The 21,805-nt window shown below is 40.8% G+C and overlaps 1 protein-coding gene and 1 pseudogene across 2 annotated transcripts in view; both read left to right on the forward strand.

Annotated features, from left to right (window-relative positions):
* The window catches only part of Fubp1 (far upstream element binding protein 1), a 909,332-nt gene that overhangs the window by 213,966 nt on the left and 673,561 nt on the right, over window positions 1-21,805 (forward strand). The gene's annotated exons all lie outside the window — the stretch shown is intronic.
* On the forward strand, window positions 4,634-21,618 carry LOC127206455 (histone deacetylase 1-like; annotated as a pseudogene).

Consider the following 21,805-nt stretch of genomic DNA (forward strand, 5'->3'; position numbering starts at 1 on the left):
TTCAGGATTTACTAAATGGGGCTCCAATGTAAGTACCAAGAGATGTGCAATTTAAATAGATTTAAATAATAATAGGGTTGACTTTTAGAAATGAAATTCCATCTCAGAAACACATTCAAAACAGCACATATGGTGTTTGAAAAGGAAAATTAAATTTTAAAATTTTAATTACCTTGAGCTCAGTACAGAATAAAATGCAAAGACAGAATCCTCACAAGAAGCAAGTGTTGATTTATCTGAATTTAACAAGACTGCTTCCTGCAGAGTGCCTGGACTCTCTCAAGACTTGGGTTCTGACAGGCTAGCTCCTCAGGTGAGGGTTCTGAACTCTCCAAAACGTGGCTCAACACCTGGTTTTCACAGCCAGACCAAGCCTGTACCCACTGCCTTCTTGGAGTCAAAAGAAGGGAAATGCTTCCAATATCCACAAATCTCATGTAGAGAAACAGCCCATAGCAGATAGAGTCCTGCAAGAGGTTGTTCATTGACTTTGAATGTGAGGACTTGGGACATGTGCCATTAAAAATGAAATGGAAGCCACTGAGCTTCATCAGAGTGGGTTTCATAACTGTAGCGAGAATTTTAAAGTATTTTCATTCAGTTCTTTACAGGTTTATTAGAATGTTTCCTAAACTTTAGACTTTTTTTTTAATGTCACTGGAACCAGAGAGGAAATTTTAAAAGAAAACAAACAAACAATACAAGGCATTATTCCCTTTTGTAAACCGACCCTGAAAGGCGAACAAACTAGAACTTAAGATATTCAATGTTTTCTAACTGAATTAGATCATTTATTTTAAATAAATACCTTATCATTCTACAAAAACACTTTCCACCAAAACATGTACAAGGAAATACGCAGGAATCTTTTGATTCTTTCAACTGAAACCAAAGTCCGGTGGCCCCCATGGCCAGTCTCCGGAGTCCAGGGACACGTTATGAGGATGGAACAGCACTTGGAACAATTGCAGAGTGGGAGTTATATATTACATTAAATCATACTGAGATCATTTATTTTTCCCATGGTTAGAGAAACTGTTGGAAAAAGAATAAAAACTGTTTCTATAAATACCACCAAAGAAGACAGTTAAAATGAATACATGGATTTTTTTTCCCCTTAAACCAGGATTTCAATCATTTTTATGTCCATTCCACAAGAAAAGCCCTAATGTTATGCGGCTCCTCCACATTCTTAGGTGCTTTTAATGTTATCTCCTTGATGCACATGCCCAGCTTCTATTAAACACTAATGGTGAGTCCACACAGACATTCCGAGGACACAGTAGCCCTGAGCAGCTTTTATTCCTCAGACAGGAATATGGGCTGTGCTTTCAAGATGCGCGTTAGCACTGCAGTAAGATGGACTGTGTTTCCATTAACGCACCTTGGGAAAACACATTGGATAGTACTCAAATTATATGGATGGATACAAAGGAAATGGGCTTCCAACCATCACCAACTGAAATTGGCTTAAGAAGAAATGAGTTGACTAACCCCCGGTAGGTGTGCTATGTGTGTCTCTATAACTCTACACCCCACTCTCTACTATGTGTGAGAGGGTGATTTGCCTTGCCTTACAAACCAGTGAATGCAAATGGAAGCTCACTGATACATAAAGCCTAAGTGACGGTGTCTCTAAGCCCCATCTCCACTCTGCACCCATGTTTTTAAGCTGTAACGAATCTCCCTACTTCTCTGTAGACATTTCTGGAAATGACAGAAACAGGAAATGCAAAGCAGATTAACTTGAAGCAAAGTCACCATGCTAGGTCCATCCAGTTCTCCATGCCCTGTCTGGTTTCTTTTGTCCACATCCATTGCTGAGAGATATTAGAAGCACATCTTCAGGACCACAGCTGAGAGTAACCTTGGAAAAGCTCATCAGAGTACAATTCTCCAGTGCAGTGACTGTTCTTGGGGTTCTATGGAAACCATATTCCAATGAAAGATTTTTAAAAGATAGAATTTTCCCTACCCAGATCATAGAACAGCATTTCCTGAACACAGACTTAGTCAAGTACCAGAACAAAAGTATCTTTTGTGCCAGGACCCCACCCCCATTGCAACATTTTTTTTCTTTTTGGTTTTTCAAGACAGGATTTCTCTGTGTAGCCTTGGCTGTCCTGGACTCCCTTGAACTAACATTGATTCACCTGCCTCTGCCTCCCTAAATGATGGGATTAAAATCCTGCACCACTAAGACTGGCTCCCCATGCCCCACTTTAAAAGTTAGGAGCTCACAACAAGAAAAGGGACCAGGAAAAGCTCTCGCTCTCAGAGGAAGAGGGAGATAGCGACGCGAGAGAGAAGCAGAGAGAAAGGGAGAGGAGAGGAGGATGAGCTAGAGCGATAGAGCGAGAGATCACGCTAATAGGAGGAGATAAAGGAGAGAACAGCGACAACGCGATATCTTTCGCGCCCTCCGCTCGCCCTCCTCTCTCTCTCTCTTCCTCCTCCGTGTCCCCTCTCTCTCTTCCTCTCTACTTAGCTCCCTCTATCTCTTGCCACTCTGCTCGCTGCCCCTCTCTCTTCCTCTCTCTCTCTCCCTCTCTCTCCCTCTCTCCTTCTCTCTCTCTCTCTCTCCCTCTCTCTCCCCCTCTCCCCCCCCCTCTCATATGTCTCCCACTCCAAACTCCTTTCTATTTCAGAAGTAACTAAGAAAAATCTTTTTTACTTCAACAGGTGCCAATGGAATAGAGATGCAAATTCATATTCGAGCGACCATAAAAAGTACCATTAAAACAAATTCTTGGCATTGTGGGACCTTGGGTGGCATCTCCATCACCCCACATATCTGTAGCATATTTTGACTAGGCATTCACTTTTCCTTCTAGGAAAAAAAAAAAAAAGAAATTTTCTTAGCAATGGCATAAGTTTTCATCCCAAGACATCATTTACAAAACTCTTTTACACGTCCCGTCATCCCCACCCAGGGCTGCTATTGGCACTGCTTTTGCTTTGGTTAGTTTCCTTGAGGGAAATGACTAGAAATCATTTACTTGATCTGGCTTTATTTACTTTGTGATGCTTTTCCCTATGACTTAGGGTTCAAGTTTCAGTTGCATATACTGGTCTAAACCTTGAAAAGTATATAAACCCAGATCATTTGCATATTGAGAATAACTTAATCAGCAGGTATGGATACAGGGCACTGTATGTAGTTTAAAGCGGAAAAATTACTTAAATAAACTCTTAGTAAAGCCAATGTTTATTGGGAAGGTAAGTAATAAAAAAATCCCAAGAGAGTAACAAAGAACAAGCAACCAGAGAGGAATGTAATGACACAGGAACCTAGAAGTTTCAGTCACAAGGACAGTTCATCCTGCTCAATTTTCATATAATCACTGCTAACTGTTGGAAGGAGTTAGTAAGACTGACAAGGAACATTTACAGTCTTGCCATGTATTTTTTTTTTATGGGACGATGAGGTCAGAATACCGATAGGACAAAATCAATCAGTAAATTGGGACATTAAAAGCAGAATTTTAGACAATTATGTTGATAAGTTAGGAAAGAGTTAAGGGAGAAGGCAGGTGTCTAGGGATGGGTAAGGGCTACACAATTAAGGAAAAAAACAAATTATACAGATTGCTGTTCTGGGTTTAAGATAAATTCAGGTAATTATAATGGGGGTGGGAGAATTTAAGATGATAGCATGAATGCCTTCACTGTGATGGACATGAAATTGATGTCATTAAAAGAGCTATCAAAGGTAGCTGTTGGTGACAAGTTAAATGGACAGAGTGAGAGGTGACACAAATGGTATTAACCAGTTGCAAAAAGAACAGCTGAATAAGCTGAATATGTAAAGAGATATGGTAGAGTTTGAGGCTTGGGTACACATTTTGGAGGAAAAGAAATTATAGATGACGATATGGTATCACAAAGTATTCTTGTGAAGTGCAGGAGGGCATCAGGAGAAATGCAAAGCTAGAATGAGGAGTCAGGGTCCACCAGAGGCCATCCCTTCTGTGAGCTTTGGAGACACACTGAATGACAGCAAAGTGTTAAAGCGACAAGTCTGCAGCAAATTAGTGTGAATTACTTTAGTTATTATTTGTTAATAGAATATAGAAAATCAGGGCTGGAGCTAATAACAAAGGCCAATGATGGTACTGACTCCTGGTCTTCAGCTGTGTCAAGAAAGAAAACAGAGCAGTGGGTACAAGTGGCATGCCCAGGAAAGAGGCAGATGCTAATTCAAACAAGATGGAAGGAACCCTGACTCAAAAAGCTGAACTCAAAGTAGAGATTGCCAAGGAAAGAAACAGCTTTACAGCAAATGGTTTATTAAAGCAGAAGTGTAGCCTAGATACACAGCCCAAGCACGCATCAGTGCAGACCAGCATGCAGAACATGGGGCCTGAGACATCAGATGGCGAAGGGAGCAGACAGCAAGATCATCAGCTGAGGAAAACAAAATCGTAAGTGTGCATATGCGTGTATGTGTGCATGTGTGAGCGTGCGTGTGTGCATGCATGTGTGTGTGTGTGTGTGTGAGAGAGAGAGAGAGAGAGAGAGAGAGAGAGAGAGAGATCATTTGATTAATTAGAAAGCATTCTAGAGGTCCAGGACACTACATATCACATGGCTTGGGTGTGGAAACTCAGTCACTGTCAAATGCACACTTCCTATGGGCCTGTTTGAAGATCAACAGCAAATGGTGGACTTGTTTACTAAGCTTTCAGAACGAGAGTCAACTGAAATAGAGGATAGTGAAAGATTGTCAAAAAGGTGTAGTCTACCCAGACATCCAGAGTACAAAGGAAAGCAGGTACAGGCATTTCAAAGAAATAGAAGTATGTTATCGTGATGACTGCTATACATGATTAGTTACATCTCAATTTAAACATGGAGTTGAACTCTTGGCATGTAGACTTGGTGTGGAGGCATCAAGCTATGGACTTAGTCCTCAAGCACAGCAAAATGCTGCTCCCAGATGAGTATCAGAAAACACGGTTTTAAGGTGCTATTTCCTACAACAAAGCCTCTTTTAATTAGAAGAAAAGTTCTTCCCCTGAGACCCAGCAGGCTTTCATTCAGGCCTTGGTGACCATAAGTGAGTTTCTCACTGTTGGCCTTGCCTCAAGGGTGCTTCAAGCACGTTTCTGGGGACAGCTCAGCCTTTGTACTGGGAACTTGGGTGTTCTCTTAAAGAAGAAATGGGGGCAGCAAATGACTAATAGGTGACCCACCAGGACCAGCTGCTTCAAGAGAGCTGGGTATTCTTTTGCTGAATTGTAAAGGAAATGGTGTGTGTGTGTGTGTGTGTGTGTGTGTGTGTGTGTGTGTGTGTGTGCTGTCTGTGTACATAAAACATGCATGAACACATCAGAGCTATTTTTTAATTTAATTTTTTATTTATTCACTTTACATACAAATCGTAGTTCCCTCCCTCATCTCCTCCCAGTCCCACCCTCCATCCCTCTTCCCCCCCCATGCCCCTCCCCTAGTCCTCAGGGAGGAGGAGGCCCTCTCCCCTATTACGTGACCCCAGCCTACCAAGTCTTATCAAGACTGCCTGCATCCTCTTCCTCTATGACCTGGTAAAGCCACCCACCAGGGGAAAGTGATCAAAGAGCAGGCAACAGAGTCCATGGCAGGGGCAGCCCCTGCTCCCCTTACTAGTGTGCCCCTATGGAGACTGAGATGCCTATTGCCTGTCTGGTTTTCTTTTCTACAATCTATATTTTCCTTTTATGTGTATGAGTATTGTCCTGTACTCATGTATATTCACCAAATGGTACCTGGTGCTCATGGGACCAGAAGAGGGTGTCATATCCCCTGGAATTATAGACAGTTGGCACACCATGTGGGTGCTGCAAACTGAACCAAGGTCCTCTGTGAGAATGACAAGTGCTCTTATAACTGAGCCATCTCTCCAGGCTGTTTTGTAAATAAGTCTTTTCAGTTTTTTTATGCCTCAGTTTTATTTATGAGACTTATTAACCCTTACAGAGACTTCTAATGTTTGGGGGGATGTTTTGTTTTCTTCTATTTTGATTTTTTATTTTGGTTTTTTTTTTTTTTTGAAGGGGTTGGTTTTTGTTTTGTTTTGTTTTTTTAGACAACTCTGTCAACCTTTTCCTTCAGAGTTTCTGGTTTTATATCATGCATAGAGAAGCCATTTTCTATCAAAGATTCTAAAATATTCACTTCTATTTTCTTCAACTGTTGTTGGAATTTTACTTTTTAATATGAAATTCATTGCTCGAGCTAAAATTGATTTCAGTGAAGTATGGATTTTCATTACAATCCCCCACACCCAAAGGCTAACTAGTTTTCTTGGCATCATTTGTTGAATAGCCAACCTGTTATTCATGAAGCTGAAATAGAACATTAACAAAAATACTAAAAATTCATATAAAAATGAAACTACGTCCAGACTTTTCTTTTTTCATTTTTGTTCTATTGATCTTGCTTTAGCCCAGTGTTTTAAAATATGAATGGAAAGACAAAAAAACATGAATATAAATTCGTGGAGTCAGTCCAGGTGCCTAGGGGTCTGTAGACCTCATCTACTTTTCAAATAAATGCAGACCATCTCCTGGATGGACAAGAAGACCGTCCTGGCACACAGAAAGCACAAATCTGTCTGTCCTCCTCTATGTCAGCTCAATTCAGCCTCAGGCTCAGAACATATTTTGTGTGCTGTTTCCAGCACACTTTTGGCTTGAAAGAGAGATGTTTTCCATCAAACATCAGTCTATATGGCTGGCGCACACTGTTCTATGCATGGGCGAAGAGTAATGGTGGAGAGAAAGTCTGTTATTTCATTAACTGAATAAGCAAATAGAGGTGTCCACACAAAGATAAGAAGCTTAACTATGGGGAAAGAACAGTGAGCAGAGTCCACTGGGGACTTTGAAATCGCTGTTCAGTAAACTCATTTGACATGTCACAGCCAGTCAAGATCCGAGTGAGGATCAGGGCGCAGGCAGGAACCTGAATGCTGGATCCCAGGGAGGCAACATGTTTTATGCTTTTAGTTGACATAAATTTTATGTCATTCCTACCACTTACTTTCTTCCAGTCCTTCCCAGATACTCACACACAAACCCTTCCTATGTGCTCAACTTTCAACTGATGGCTTCATTTTCATTGAATATATTTGTTACATTTATGTGTAGGATGGTGGTGGTGTGTGTGTGTGTGTGTGTGTGTGTGTGTGTGTTTCCTGCTGTGTCTGTTTTTCTTGTTTGTGTGTATATGTTTCCAAGGCTGAGCACTCTGCGTAGTTGCCTGTAGTTCTTGTCCAGAGGTGGGGCCCCTGAAATTTACCCTTGTTCTGGTTAACGTGTCTGCTGATATTGCTAACATTCCAGTCTTGCTTATGCAGCCATTTCTGCGAGAGACTGTTCCACAGCAGAATTCCTGGTGGTACGGCTGTTGCCATCTTTCCACCCATGCTTCTGTGATGTTCCTTGAACACCAGATGTGTGAGACATAATGTAGATATGGTGCTTGGGACCTGCCTTTCCATGATCTCTTGATCTCTGCATTGTGCCAAGTTGTGGCTTTCTGCAATGGTTCATTTGCTGTGAAGAGAAGTTTTGTGGTTTTTTTTTTTTTTTTTAATGAGGGGTGGTAGCTGCCCTTTTCTGTAAGTGTAAAGATAACATTTAGAATGTAGTAAGGAATGGTAGTGGGCTCTTTTCTAAGGCCCATGACCTCACTAGCCTAGGGAGGCCAGAACCAGAAAAAAATGTCCCTCCTTTTAAGCTGGTTTTAAACTAAGTTATACAACTTTTGTTTGCCAGCTACATGTGAGTGCCACTTCTTGGCACTGTTCCACATGTCTTGCCATGCTGGAAACTGTCATGGTCCATAGGTATTTCAGCTGGGTAGGACTGTTTAATTGCTTCCCTCCCTTGGCAGCTTGCATATTATTTCCAGAAACCATGGAAGCTAGAGCTGAGGGAAAAAGGCTTTCAGGTCAGATCCTGCTCAAGTCCTCTGAGTCGTGTGGTGTTAAGTAAGCAGTGTGTTCAGCAATAGGGATCCACTCTCAATCTCAGAGAAGCAACTAAGAGCTACATTGATAATTGTAATCTGCATTGTTTGGAGAGTCACTTGAACTATCGTCTAACCCTGCAAACAGGGGTTTTTGTTAGCCTATGGCTCTTATGGGAACTGTTATTACCTCAAGTGGTTTAACTTCAAAATGTATGTGTGCATATTTTTGCATATGCTTATGTATTATGTATGAGTTTAGGTAAATATAAAATAACTTGATTCCTTGAGGCTTTAATCAAGAAACCTTGGTATCATTTGTCCCTCTTTCCTTCTACATTGATCGCCATCCCCTGGCCCCTGCTGGAGGCCCGTCTCTGTTATTCCATTTTTCAGTTCACTTTGTATCTGTTCTTCCCTCCCTAACCCTCTCCACAGCCTATGAACCCATGCACAGTCCTGCCTTCTGTGGAAAGGCAATTTGAAACACAGAAATCCAGACAGAATACAGAATTTGAATACTTAAGGAAAAATAAGACTGGACTACAGTGAGACTGTGTCTTAAAGCCTGCGGACTGGCCAGGCAAGCTGACTGTGTAAGGTACTGTAGGCCATGGCTAGAAGACAGTTTCAGGTTCTTAGCTACTGGGCTCTCACATGAGCTCACCGTCCTAAACTCAGATCTGATCTGTTTAGAAAATTCTTCTTGCTTACTTTATTATGTTGCCATAAAAAGTCCTTACTCTAGACTTTCCTTGCGTATGGTCCCCAGACCCAAGCCACTGGTGTCAATGAACAGTGAAGCAAGGCCTCAGCTCTCAGAACACTCGCAGAAGCTACAGCTGCCTCTGTCACTCTGTTGTTACATCTCCTGTGAAATCTTTCATCCTGCTCTTTCTTTTTCTAGTACTTTGCCATCTTTCTATTCTATGAACAATACCAGTTAACATCTATTAATGTCACTTATTATGCACCCGGCAGTGTTCTGGGGCCTTCCACTTGTATTAACTCATTGAATCTTCCCAGCCGTCCTGTGGAGCCAGAACCATTATTATTCTCAGTTAACAGATGATGGAACTCAAGCGTAGATTCTGCCCACAGTCACACAGCCAGCGAGACGAGGAGCCGGGATTTGAATACAAGGAATACGTCTCCTGAGCCTGAACGCTAGCCATTATGCTGTGGTGAGGCCCCAGTGCACTTGTCAAAGATGCTGGGTGTTTGATTGATGCTGAATAACTTAAAGAACCAGCAGAGAATTATTTAACAAAGACAACTTTCTAATAGCATGGGGCTTACAGTGTGATTATTAGCGAGCCTTTTACATTTAGGGTTTTTTTTTTTTTTCAGTCCAACCACCCTTTTTATAAAAAGCATTCTTTCTGCCTGATGTTAAAAGGCAATTTCTTATACCTCTATGCAACTATCTCTCACTGTCTAGCAATGCCTTAAGTATCCTTAGAGATAAGGCATAGAACACTTGGAGCCACTCTTTTGACTATAGAACCACACATTTTACGTTGGTGAGGAAATATTCAAGGAGTCACCAATGCATGCAGAAGTACAGTGGCAATTCTCCTGAATAGAGGAAGAAACCAGAAACAAGAGCCTCTTTGTGATTGGCTCACCTACTGCCACCACTTACTGACTTGGGGCTGCAATTAGGGATGACGCTGGGTAATTACCAAGATGTTCACTCAGTGTTCACACAGTGGGTGAATATTGCCTCGAAATGCTAACAAATTCCACCTTTCACACTCTTGTCTTTGTATTTTTACTAACACAAAACTGCAATTCTGTTCACTCTACTCTATTGCCTTCTTCTCATGTAAACTCTTAGCTAGAGTGTGCTATGGACCAGGCACGATACATAATGCTTAACAAACAGTCTCAGATGTAGGTGTCATAGCAGCCCCACCAATGGGTACTTGGTCATTGGTCCTGCAGATAAAAACGATCAAAGGAGCCATCAGTTCACACCTCTAAGTTAGAAGCTAGTAAATTACAAAGTTGGGCTTTGATCTCAACAAACCTCACACTAACTTTTGAGCTATTAGCCACCTTGACACTGCCTTGCTGTGGGTCACTGAACACACACACACACACACACATACACACACACACACACACACACACACACACACACACACACACACACACACTCACACACCTCACTAGCCCCAGGGTTAAAAGAAAGAAAAAAAGGGACACAATGCAATTCTTAGATTATGTAAAAGGAAAATGTATATTCTTATCTTTTCTAGGACCACTCTATCCAATACCAAGTGAACAAAGGCAGTGTGTGTACATGGAGACAAATTGGATGCAATTATTTTGGTGAGAGATAATATTTGCAGACAGAGTGGTAGCAGTAGAACTCATGAGTATTGTTCAGATTTGGGATCAAGTTTACAAATAAAACCAAAAGCATTAGGCAAGAGATTTAGGTTGAAAATGGAAGGAGAAAAAAAAGTGGTTTGGTAGGTCTGACTAGAAGGCATAAGACCTGAGGAGCTGTAGCAATGGAGATGCTATTTCAAAACAATAGAAAGCATTTTAGAAGATGGGGTTTTCTTATATGAGGTTAAAAAAAAAAAAGCTTAAGTTTAGTTTGAGACCCTTGAGTTGAGGTTGTTCCTGGCCATTGTCTCAGTCTGATAGCAACTTCTACAACGAACTATCACAGACAAGGCTCTGTGAACAGCAGGAAGGTATGTGTCACAGCTCCAAGGGGCTAAGCGAAGGCTGTCAGTCTCTGTACCAGGCAGGGCTGCTCTGCTTCCAGGATGGTGCCTCATCACAGTGTCTTCTTGTGGAAACAGACAGGAGGGAGAATGCTGCATCCCCAAACTTCAGAACAGAATAAATCCACTCATTCAAGCCATATGCACTGGGCCTATTTCCATCCATGGGGCTTCCACACAGATGGCTTCAGCACCCATAAATGTTTCATTTCTTAATTCTATGGCATTAATAAATAAGTTCCAATAGATATAATCTTAGAACAGGCATTCAAACTACAGCATTCTGATGTCAGAATTCTCCAAAGAGAATCAACATATGGGATGATCAGAAGTAGATGACACATAGATACATGATAGGTAAGTAGACCGATAGACAGAGAATATATATGTGAGTTTTAAAGGAATTAGCTCATGTCATTAGAAGGGTTCAGTAGTCTATTACACCTTGTCACTATGCTGGTGCTGTGGCTCTGTTCAAAGGCTTTCATTCTTTCATTCAAGGTCAAATATCTGAGAATCTAGGGAAGTAGGAAAGAATTCTGGCACAAGCCCTGGATGCCAAGACCTAGAGAAGCTCAAATTCGATGTCTGAAAGAAGAGAAGTTTATCCACACTCCAGATCAGAAACATACTGCATTTCCATTCCCTTTGTTCCATGTAGACCCTCAGCTAATTGGATGATGTCCACCCACACCTGTTAAGGACAGATGTCCTTTATTTAGTCTGTTGATTTAAATGTCAATCTCTTCTGGAAACACCCTTACAGACATGCTCAGAAATAATGTTTTCCTGCTATCTGAGTATGCTTTAATTCAACCAAACTGACAACTAAAATAAACCATCACAGATACTTCCAAAAAAGTAACTGAACATATGAGTCAAGTTTAGAAGAGGATTCAACTGGCAGTACAACTATGAAAATTACTAGATATTTAGACTGTGTTTAGGCCCCAAAGATAGGATTAAATTACTGAGTAATTAACTCAACAATGAGACAAAAGGAAAGAAGAAATGAGTCTTGAAACTTTCACCATTTTAAGGTAGAAGGGCCAGTAAATTACAGTGAAGAGGGGTGGTCAGGGGAACAGATGGAAACCATAGAGGTAGCATACATCAGAGAGCAAGTGCAGGGCATACTTCAACAAGACCAACACTGCAAAATGGTCTGGATTAGCTCATCTAACAGTTTGTATTCATTATCCAGAATCAATCTGATAAATGTGGTAGGTAGGTAGGTTAGTTGGTGGACAGTAGATACATAAATGACAGATAGATGATAGATGATGATAGATAGGTAGATAGATGAGAGAAAGAAAGAAAGAAAGAAAGAAAGAAAGAAAGAAAGAAAGAAAGAAAGAAAGGAAGAGAAAAATGACAGATACATAGATTTACTTTGAGGCTTGGCTTACAGGGTTATTGAGCAAGAGAAGTCCCATGGCGTACACACAGTCACTTTTGTATAATTGTAAAAAAGATCTGAAAGAATAATTTAAGTGAAGAAGGAGCTCGTGGTTTTTAAGATTTCAGAACATCATGTCTGACTTGCCTCCAGTGACATTCTTCCTCGAGCTAGGACCCATATGAAGTTTCTTCCACCTCCAGATGAAGTGCTGTCAGCTTAGAACCAAGTGTTCAGCACACAAGCCTGCGGGAAAATGTTTATATTCAAGCCATACCAATCTGAAAACTTCAGACCAACGAAAGCAAGTTGTGCAATTCAGTCTAAACTCAAAGACTGAGGAATGAGGCCGAAGAAAGAAGGGTGGTAGTGTGTCTGAACATGTAAAGACTCGAGAACCAGGAGTTTCTATGTTAAGTGCATAAGAAGATGGATATTCAAGCTCAAGAAGAATGAGAGAACTCGCCTTTCCTCCATAGTTTTATTGTGAGCCCTCAATAGATTGACTCCCATTCACTATTGGGTGTGTGGATCCTCTTTAGGACAGAGGAACGTGGAGTCTAGGGTACAATTGAAGCTAATGAGGGTATGTGGTCAAGAGGCAGATGGTTTTCTTCTAATTATTTCTAAACTTTTAGTAAGGCAATTATAAGAGTGAAAATGAACAAGAACATTTCTAAGTCTCTAATATGGAAGTATCAGGCAGTTGCCTGTCATCACAGCAGGGTTAAGAGATAAAAGAGTCCGTCATCAATGCTATACATGAGCTCCATGGAATTATAGAAGGTCCAGGAATAGAGTCAGAGTACAACAGTTGCAGGATTCACTCAGGTTTTGAATTTCTCAGAATTCTAAAACAAGCAACAAGCTAATCATGGTTACATGCAAGGGTGGGTAGATAAGACAGAGAGGCTGTGTCAGGTCATAGATTATGGTTTGCTGTAGGATGTATGGCAGCAGATCAGTGTGGGGATGGGCAATCAATTCACTTTATGTTGGCTGCATTAAAATGTACAATTATTTTCATTAAAGCACATTCCCCAAGTGGAAAGAGGCTGAAGTCTGAAGTCATTTATATTTAAGTACAGTATGTTGTTTCTATATATACAAAGTATTTTTACACTCATAAACCTATAAAAAATTTTAAGCAATTCAGAAGAGGCCAAGAACATAAAATTATTCTGGGCTTCACTAGTAATTAGGAAAAAATATATTAAGATGACAATGAGATTTCATTTCATAGTAATTTTAAAGGTTGTTTAGTATCAAGTGTTGGCAAAGGATATGTCAGGAAAAATTATACATTTCTGCTTGTGGGAATTGTTGCAACCACCTGAGAAAAGAGGTGGGTGGTGTGGGTGTGTCTCTGAGCGAGGAAGGGAGGGAGGAAGTAGAGAGAAATAGGAAGATGAAATGGTCAAAACAGGGAGGAGACAGAGAAGGGGAAGGACAGAGAGAGATGAGGCAGGGAGGAGACAGAGAGGGGGTAGGACAGCGAGAGATGAGGTAGGGAGGAGACGGAGAGGGGGTAGGACAGCGAGAGATGAGGTAGGGAGGAGACAGAGAGGGGGTAGGACAGCGAGTGACGAGGCAGGGCAGCTGGTGAGGGCACGTGGTAGGGCAGCTGGTGAGGGCACGTAGTAGGGCAGCTGGTGAGGGCACGTGGTAGGGCAGCTGGTGAGGACACGTGCTGCCAAGCCTGGTGACATGCCTTCGATGGTATACAGCCAACTCCCACAAGTTGTCCTTTGACCTCCAGCATGGGCTATGGTATGTTCAAACACACACACACACACACACACACACACACACACACACACACACACAAGAAAAAGAAAAAAATTTTAAATCTAAGAAAGGTAGAAAGAAATAAGAGAGGAGGGTAGAATAGGAGGTAGCTGGTGAGAGGGAAATTTAAATAACTGCTAATAGGAGAGGGATGGAGAAATATTGGTATATTTATGCTTAGAAACTTGAAATCTCACTATCAATGTTAACTGAAAAATGAAGTTGAAATAAATTTATTAAGGTTTAGATGTTCAATAAATACTATATATTACTTATGTACAAGTAAAAAAATAAAAAAACTATAAATGAATTCACGATGCCAGGCCAGGTGATATGCCTGTAATCCCAGGTTTGGGAATGCAAAAGCAGCAGCATTACAAATCAGGGCCAGAGTTGCTAAGGAGTAAGACCCTCTTGCAAAAGTAAAAGAAGGAAATAAAGGAGGGATGGAAAGGGGGAGAGAGTGGGGGAGAAAGCAAAAGAAGATGCTAAATAAGCTTCAAAATATTGGCTTCTTGAAGAAAAGAAACTGTGGTACATATACACTATGGAATACTACTCAGCTATTGAAAACAAGGAACTCCCGAAATTTGTGGATAAATGGATTGAGCTAGAAATGATCATAATGAGTGAGTTAACCCAGAAGCACAAAGACTCAAATGGTATATACTCACTTATATCTGCATACTAGCCCAAGGGGCATGTCCCACGAAAGCCTTCACTTACCAGGAAACTGGGACAGAGAGGAGGACATCCTATTGGGACTCTAGATGAGAGAAGCATGGAAGAATAGCAAAGTAGAAGGATCCAGAGGGTCCTAGAAATCTACAAGTAGAACAATATGATAGGCAGATTTGGGCCCAGAGGTCCCGCTCAAACTAAGGCACCAGCCAAGGACAATACAGGCGGTAAACTTTAAACCCCTACCCAGATCTAGCCAATGGACAGGACATTCTCCACAATTGAGTGGAGAGTGGGATATGACTTTCTCATGTACTCTGGTGCCCCACATTTGACCATGTCCCCTGGAGGGGGAGACCTGGTGGCACTCAGGGGAAGGATAACAGGTTACCAAGAAGAGACTTGATACCCTATGAGCATATACAGGGGGAGGAGGTCCCCCTCAGGAACAGTCATAGGGGAGGGGAATAAGGGGAAAATGGGAGGGAGGGAAGAATGGGAGGATACAAGGAATGGGATAACTATTGAGATGTAACAAGAATAAATTAATTAAAAAATAAAATAAAATAAAGAAGAGACTTCGCTGCACACAACTCAGATAGATGTGTCTCTGCAGCCATTCTAAAGAGTTGGGTGGTAAATACATACATGATTTATTTATTAGTCCTTCTATTATTTTGAATGGTTTTAATATTACTTAATGAACATAAAACTTGACATCTTGCAACAGTAGATAGCAAACTCAGAAGCTTTTTCTTGCTGCTCAGCTTTCATCTTTTTTATTTTCCCCCTTATTCGTACACATGCTAACTACTGACTGCCAGCCCCAGTATATGAAAAAGGCATACATTTCTTTGGATTTATAGAGTTACTAGTGTTATAAATCTTTGGGAAGGACCACGCTGATGAACATGGATAGGCAATTTCCTTGATCTCTAACTATTAAAAGGCTAAAAATATTAGAGCAATTATTCTCCCTTGAATTCATCTGTTTCCACAAAATCTCATTCGCTAAGCCCACTAGCACTTTATATTCCCTAAGGGAAGCAAAAAACTCATACCTAAATCATTTTATGAAGCTTGACAGACAGGCCAATTTTCAAAAAGTATAAGATTTCTACTAAAATTTCTGTTCAGCTCTTTCTGTTTGTTGTTTGTCTGTGAGAGAGCATGCCAACTGTTCTTCACGTATATTGCGTGCATGGAAGTTAAACTTCTTCTAATCTCACTTAGACATTATTACCCAGCACCTGAGCACCACCTTAGTCACTTCTCCTAGAACCAGGTAGTAATTTTAATCACAGAGCCAGTAACAGAGTTCCTAAAAATAGTTTCTCTTTCATTTTCAGTTAAGGCATCCTCAAGGATTTCTTTTGTCCTCAGATCAAATTCATGAATGAATCTGTGGTTGGTATTTTGATTGGCTGAGAAAATAATAGAATATAAGTCTATGATTCAAGAGAAATTAGGTTTCAAGGTAGCAGGATCAGTGGACTACATTTCCATAGAAATTCTGTACCACATACTGTTATTTCCTGGGTATTTCGTTTGATTTCATTGACACTTTAAAATGAAGAATATTCTATTGACTTACCAATAGATATGCATTGTTTTGTCCATCTAATCGTGTTGAGTATGGACTATAGAAACATAAATTTAAATAGGCTAGTGGGTACTCAGTAAGAGAGCATGTTGACATTAGTGTTACATTTTATTTAAACTATAGAGGCTGAAATATTTATTGAGAATATATATGTTTTGTTTTGTTTTAATTTTTTGCCATAAAGGAAAATAATTTAAAAAGCCTAAAATCCATGCATAGTATTCATTGAAAGGCCAGTGTTGGACTGATGGGAGGGCCAGGCATTGAGCAAGGTGGCACAGACTCAAGGCACCAAGTGGAAAGGCTGTTGCTACTTCATCAGGGATGTTGGAAACTACTATTATGGGCAAGGCCACCAATGAAACCTCACCAAATCCACATGACTCACAACTTGCTCCTCAACTATGGTCTCTACCAAAAAAAAATGGAAGTCTATCATTCTCACAAAGCCAATGCTGAGGAGATGACCAAGTACCACAGTGATGACTACATTAAATTGTGGCATTCCATCCACCCAGAAAACATGCTTTAGTACAGCAAGCAGATGCAGAGACTTGAGGTTGGTGAGGACTGTCCAGTCTTTGATGGCTTGTTTGAGTTCTGTCAGTTGTCTATTTGTGGCTTTGTGGCAAGTGCTGTGAAACTTAATAAGCAGCAGACGGACACCACTGTGAACTGGGTTGGGGGTCTGCATCATGCAAAGAAGTCTGAAGCGTCTGGCTTCTGTTATGCCAATGACATCATCTTGGCCAGCCTGGAGCTGCTAAAGTATCACAGGGCGTGCTGTATATCGACATTGACATTCACCATGGTGACGGCATGGAAGAGACCTTCGACACCATGGGCACATGACTGTGTCCTTTCATTAATACAGAGAGTACTTCCCAAGAACCGGGAACCTACAGGATATTGGGGCTGGCAAAGGCATGTACTATACTTGCTCAGAGATGGGATCAAAGATGAGTCTTATGAAGCCATTTTCAAGCCATTCATGTCTAACATGATAGAGATGTTTCAGCTTAGTGCAGTGGGTCTCTTTGTAACAAAACAGCACATTTCTACATTAAAAAAAAAAAAAAAGAAAGAAAGAAAGAAGGAAAGTAGGAAGGAAAAAGAAAGCCCAGTGTTAAACTAACAAGAACCATTCATTTGAAAGGCATCTGGAGATTTCCTCACTTAGAGACTTTCTTTGGATTGAAAATTATCATAGGAACTGGGAAGCTACCAAGGGTGGTCAGAAGATATTGCCAACACAGCTCCAAGGCAGCTTCTCTCCAGTGGAGGCCCTTTAATAAAGAAAGGACCCAGTACAGTAGAAGCTGAAACAACCACTGAATTTTTTTATTTCCAAGAGCTTTTTCATCATGATTTGTAATATCATATAATTTGAAAAACATGATAGGTATAAAAACTACCCCCCATTATAAAGTATTGAAGTGACAGCTCAGCAGTGCCCTCAGTGACTGCAGGACATTCCCCACCTAATCCCACACAGATAGAGGTCAGGTCACTAAGAGACCTGGATGCCAGTGGGTACATCATCTTGATCCTACCAGTGGCAAAGAATGTGACAGGTGACCTAAAAGCCACCAACAAAAGACTAATTCACAAGTCTGTAACCAAGACTAGACAAAAAGCCCCATCTAGCACTTTAGAATTAAATTACCCAATTCACGATGGTCATTTTTCAATGAGTTTGAATTCAATGTCATGACAGGCAAGTGGTTGGTATTTAACATTTGTCACGTACATGATAATCATGTTACTAACTAAGGAGGGGAAATGAGCCTCATGGCAAGGTAGGACAAACGGGGTTGATACACAGGGTGACAAGCATGAAGGAAAGGAGATTGGAATAAGTGTGGTATGTAGGACAGCAGGAAAGCATGTCCTGAGGAACACAGTAGGGAAAGGTGCATTAAAATGCAGTGGAAGCCAAGTGGGTGGAAAGAAATTCTTCCTTTTCACTTCACAGATATCCAAGTCCTTCGTGAAATCTCCAGTCTTCTGCGCTGGTCATGTGACGTACCTGGTTCTTCATCACTTAGGGGAATTACAAGTCTCGTAGCCTGAAAAATGTTAATATAATAATTTAGTTCCATTTATGAGTAATACCAGACACCATTTTTGTTGATTCATTCTGTTTCTAATAAGATGGAAAACCATAAATACGGTGTTAAAAATTAAAACATACCTGTGAGCCCAGAGATAAAATGCCAAGAATTTTCTTTGAAACAAACAAGCAAGCAAGCAAACAAACAAAAAACCCTACAACAAAAATAGCTGATTCTGTTTGAGGATAACTAAGACCTGTTCAAGAAAGAACACACTTCCTTAAACACTAATCTTATCACCCAGTCTCATTCACTGACTTTTTAAAAGACAGGTTTTTCAAAATATCTGAAGTAGGGCAGACTTAGGATAAAAGGATATATTATTCCTTTCATAACAAATGTGGGGCACTGATTCTAGTCTGTGCCTGGCCAAGGGCTATAGAGGGCTTCTGTTTGGTTATATGCCTGCACTTTGCCTTTGCCTCTGGAACATATTTCTTTAAAATACAAAAAGTCAAGATAGAAGCATTTAGACTTCTCGCTGGTCCCATGAGAAATGGAGTAGACAGTATATAAGGTAGAGAATGCAAAATATAATGTACCATTATTTTACATAATGAGAATAATATAGAGTTAATGAACTTGTCACAAAACTATAATTTATCATTGTAATATCTATGTTTCCTGGGATAGGTCACTGATTCTAAAAAACCAGACTTACTAGGCAAATAAAACTTTTTGTTTAAAAAAAATCAGATCCCAGGCTAAGAGAAGCACCACACTCTGTCCTCTCACATACATGCATGTGTACATGCCTAAAACCAACTCACTTTAGTATACATATTTTAAAAAATAACAGTGCATAGGAAATAGGTCTGTTTCATCTCATTTTCCTGAGAATGAGTCTAATTTTTGTTTTAATCAAATTAAATAGAAAGAATAAAATTCAAAAATGGATCTCCTTGGAAACAAGGGTTGCCAGAACTAAACAGACAAGCTGAGCTGGACGTGGAGCTTAAAGTAATTTTAGACTTGGAGAGGTCTGAAATTTGACTTATGCTATCATGATGCACTTGAAGAACCTGCGATTGCAATGTTATAAATATGCCGTCATTAGAGAGGTGATTAAATAGAAATTTAAAGAAAAGAGGGAACAGGGTTAAGTGGGGAGGGAAAAAGAAAAAAATGAAGAAATACGGCATAATAAAGGGATAGAGAAAAAGGCAGGAAATAGGAGCATGAGGAAGGGTCTCAGCAGCCTCTCTGCCCCTCCATTGTAGTATGAGCTAATACTATGTGTTTAATGATCTTACTTCAATAGATTTCTCCCTATTACCATCATTTTCAATCTCACATAGTAATCCCAAGATATGAACAAAAATATGTTCTCTATTCTAAAGGGTCACAGTGTAATGCTCTTTGCAAGTTTGGTCAGTCCTGACAGACATAACCTGATTCTAGGTACCCTCACCTGTTCTTAAACATTCAATGGTTCCCTAACATGTAGTTGTCACTATGCTGTAGCTGAGGATATCACTAAATAAATTATCGGGTGAATCCACACTTTATCAAAGTGAAGGCATATTCAAAAGTCATATGGAGCAAAGAACACAGACAATGTCAGCATTCAGTGCAGACTGAAATACAAATATTTTGAATGCTGCGACACTGTTGAGAATTGAGAGAATTGAAAACACACACACACACACACACACACACACACACACACAAAATTCCTGGACACACAAGCCAAGTGCTTGTTGAAAATGTGCGCTCAGGTTGTGTCTTAAAGTGTCAGAATCCCTCCAAGTGGAGAAGTAGGACACTCCTGGCAGTAGACAAGGATACAGAAATGCAGGAAAGAATGTGGTGGTTTGAATCAGAATGACTCTGAGAGGCTCATGTATGTAAGTGCTTGGTCTTGGTCAGCAGGAAGTAGTACTGTTTGAAAGGTTTAAGATGTCTGGCCCTGATGGAGTAGGTGTGGTCCTATTGGAAAAAATGTATCACTGGGGGTAGGATTTGGGGTTTCCAATAGTCTTAGAGTTCCATGGCTGTGAAGAGACACCATGACCAGCCAGACTTGATGATGTGTAAAAGTCACACAGGGAGTACTGGGTTGGAAGGCATGAAGGAGTCAATGGAGAGCAGCTGAAAGGCCAAGAAAGGCCACTGGTGAAAGCATAGTCTCTGTGTTGGTTGAAGGTCCAGGACTGATGGGGTTATGCAACAAAGGTGAGGCTTAGTACCATGAGGAGAGCCTGGGAGAGGCTACTGGTGAAAGTGCAGCCCAGTTACAGCAGAAGACCCCACCATTTTGGAGATGTTCTTGGTGGGATGACCCCCAAGAACAGCAGCAGCAGCAGAAGCTGAGTTCCAGCTGTGAAGTGAAGCCTCAGTTGCCTTGGAGACCCTAAAATGTTAGAGATGCCAGGGCTGTAGGATATACCTATTGAGAAAAGCTGCTGACAGGGAGGGGAACCAGCCCGAGAGTCAACAAAGATAAAAGGAGTTGGAGATCTGAAGAGCACTTTGACATCAGACATGGAGATGTAGAGTTTGGCATTTTCCCAGCTAGCTTTTGGTCTTGCTTTGGTTTTAGTGTTTCCTCACCGTGCTCCCTTCACTGCATTTTGGAAGAGTAACGTTTATCCTACACTGTGATGTGTTGGAAGTATGTGATCTGCTTTTTCATTTTTATTATATGGAGGATTACAGTTAAGAGAATTGCATGAATCTCAGAAGAGACTGAACATTTAAACATTGTTGAGACTGTGATAGATTGTGGGGGCTTTTCAAGCATTTTGTGATGGCTACAAGCCTGTGGGAGGCATGGAGTGGAATGTGGTGGTTTAAATTGGTTTGTCCTCCATACTGTAATGGATGTAAACTTGTTTTTTGCTTTGACCCAAATTGTGGGATGTGAAACAGACTTGTGTGAGGGTGTTAAGTGTTCGACTGCTGGAAACAGACTTGTGAGGAGATACGTGGTGTTTGTCCATTAGAAGAGAAACTGCCTCTTGCAGGGGCATGGTCTTTGCCAACTGATAAACATCCTAGTATGGACTCTGAGAGGACGTGTTTGTGTGTATGTGTGTGTGTGTGTGTGTGTTTGTGTGTGTGTGTGTGTATGCCTACGTCTACACCTCCGCCTACACCTACGTCTACATCTATGTCTATTACTATGTTTATGAGCCCCCAAACAAGAGACTTGGCTTTTTGGTTTTTGCATTATTTAGCTGTTCATTGCTCTGCTTTGAGATGCTGCTAGAGAGAAATGCTCCGGAGAACACTTTGTGGTTCCAGCTGCTGCTCCAGGTTCTGACTGCTGCTGTGGTTGTAGTCGCTTTTGCTGAATTACAGCTTTGCTGTTTAATGGAGCTTCTGGAATCCTGACAACAAAGAGTGGAATTGCTCCAAGGAATTCAGTCTATTAAAGGTTTACTTCCCCTGTTCCTATTAACCTTTTTCTCTCCTATCTAGGGTAAGTGGGTTGGAAGGGAGGTATAGACATTAAAGAACCCCAAAAAAAATGGATTTATAAAAGCCTACACCATAGACTCGTGTTTGAATGCTTCACCTA

The sequence above is a fragment of the Acomys russatus genome, chromosome 23, assembly GCF_903995435.1.
Source record: "Acomys russatus chromosome 23, mAcoRus1.1, whole genome shotgun sequence".
Lineage (NCBI taxonomy): Eukaryota > Metazoa > Chordata > Mammalia > Rodentia > Muridae > Acomys > Acomys russatus.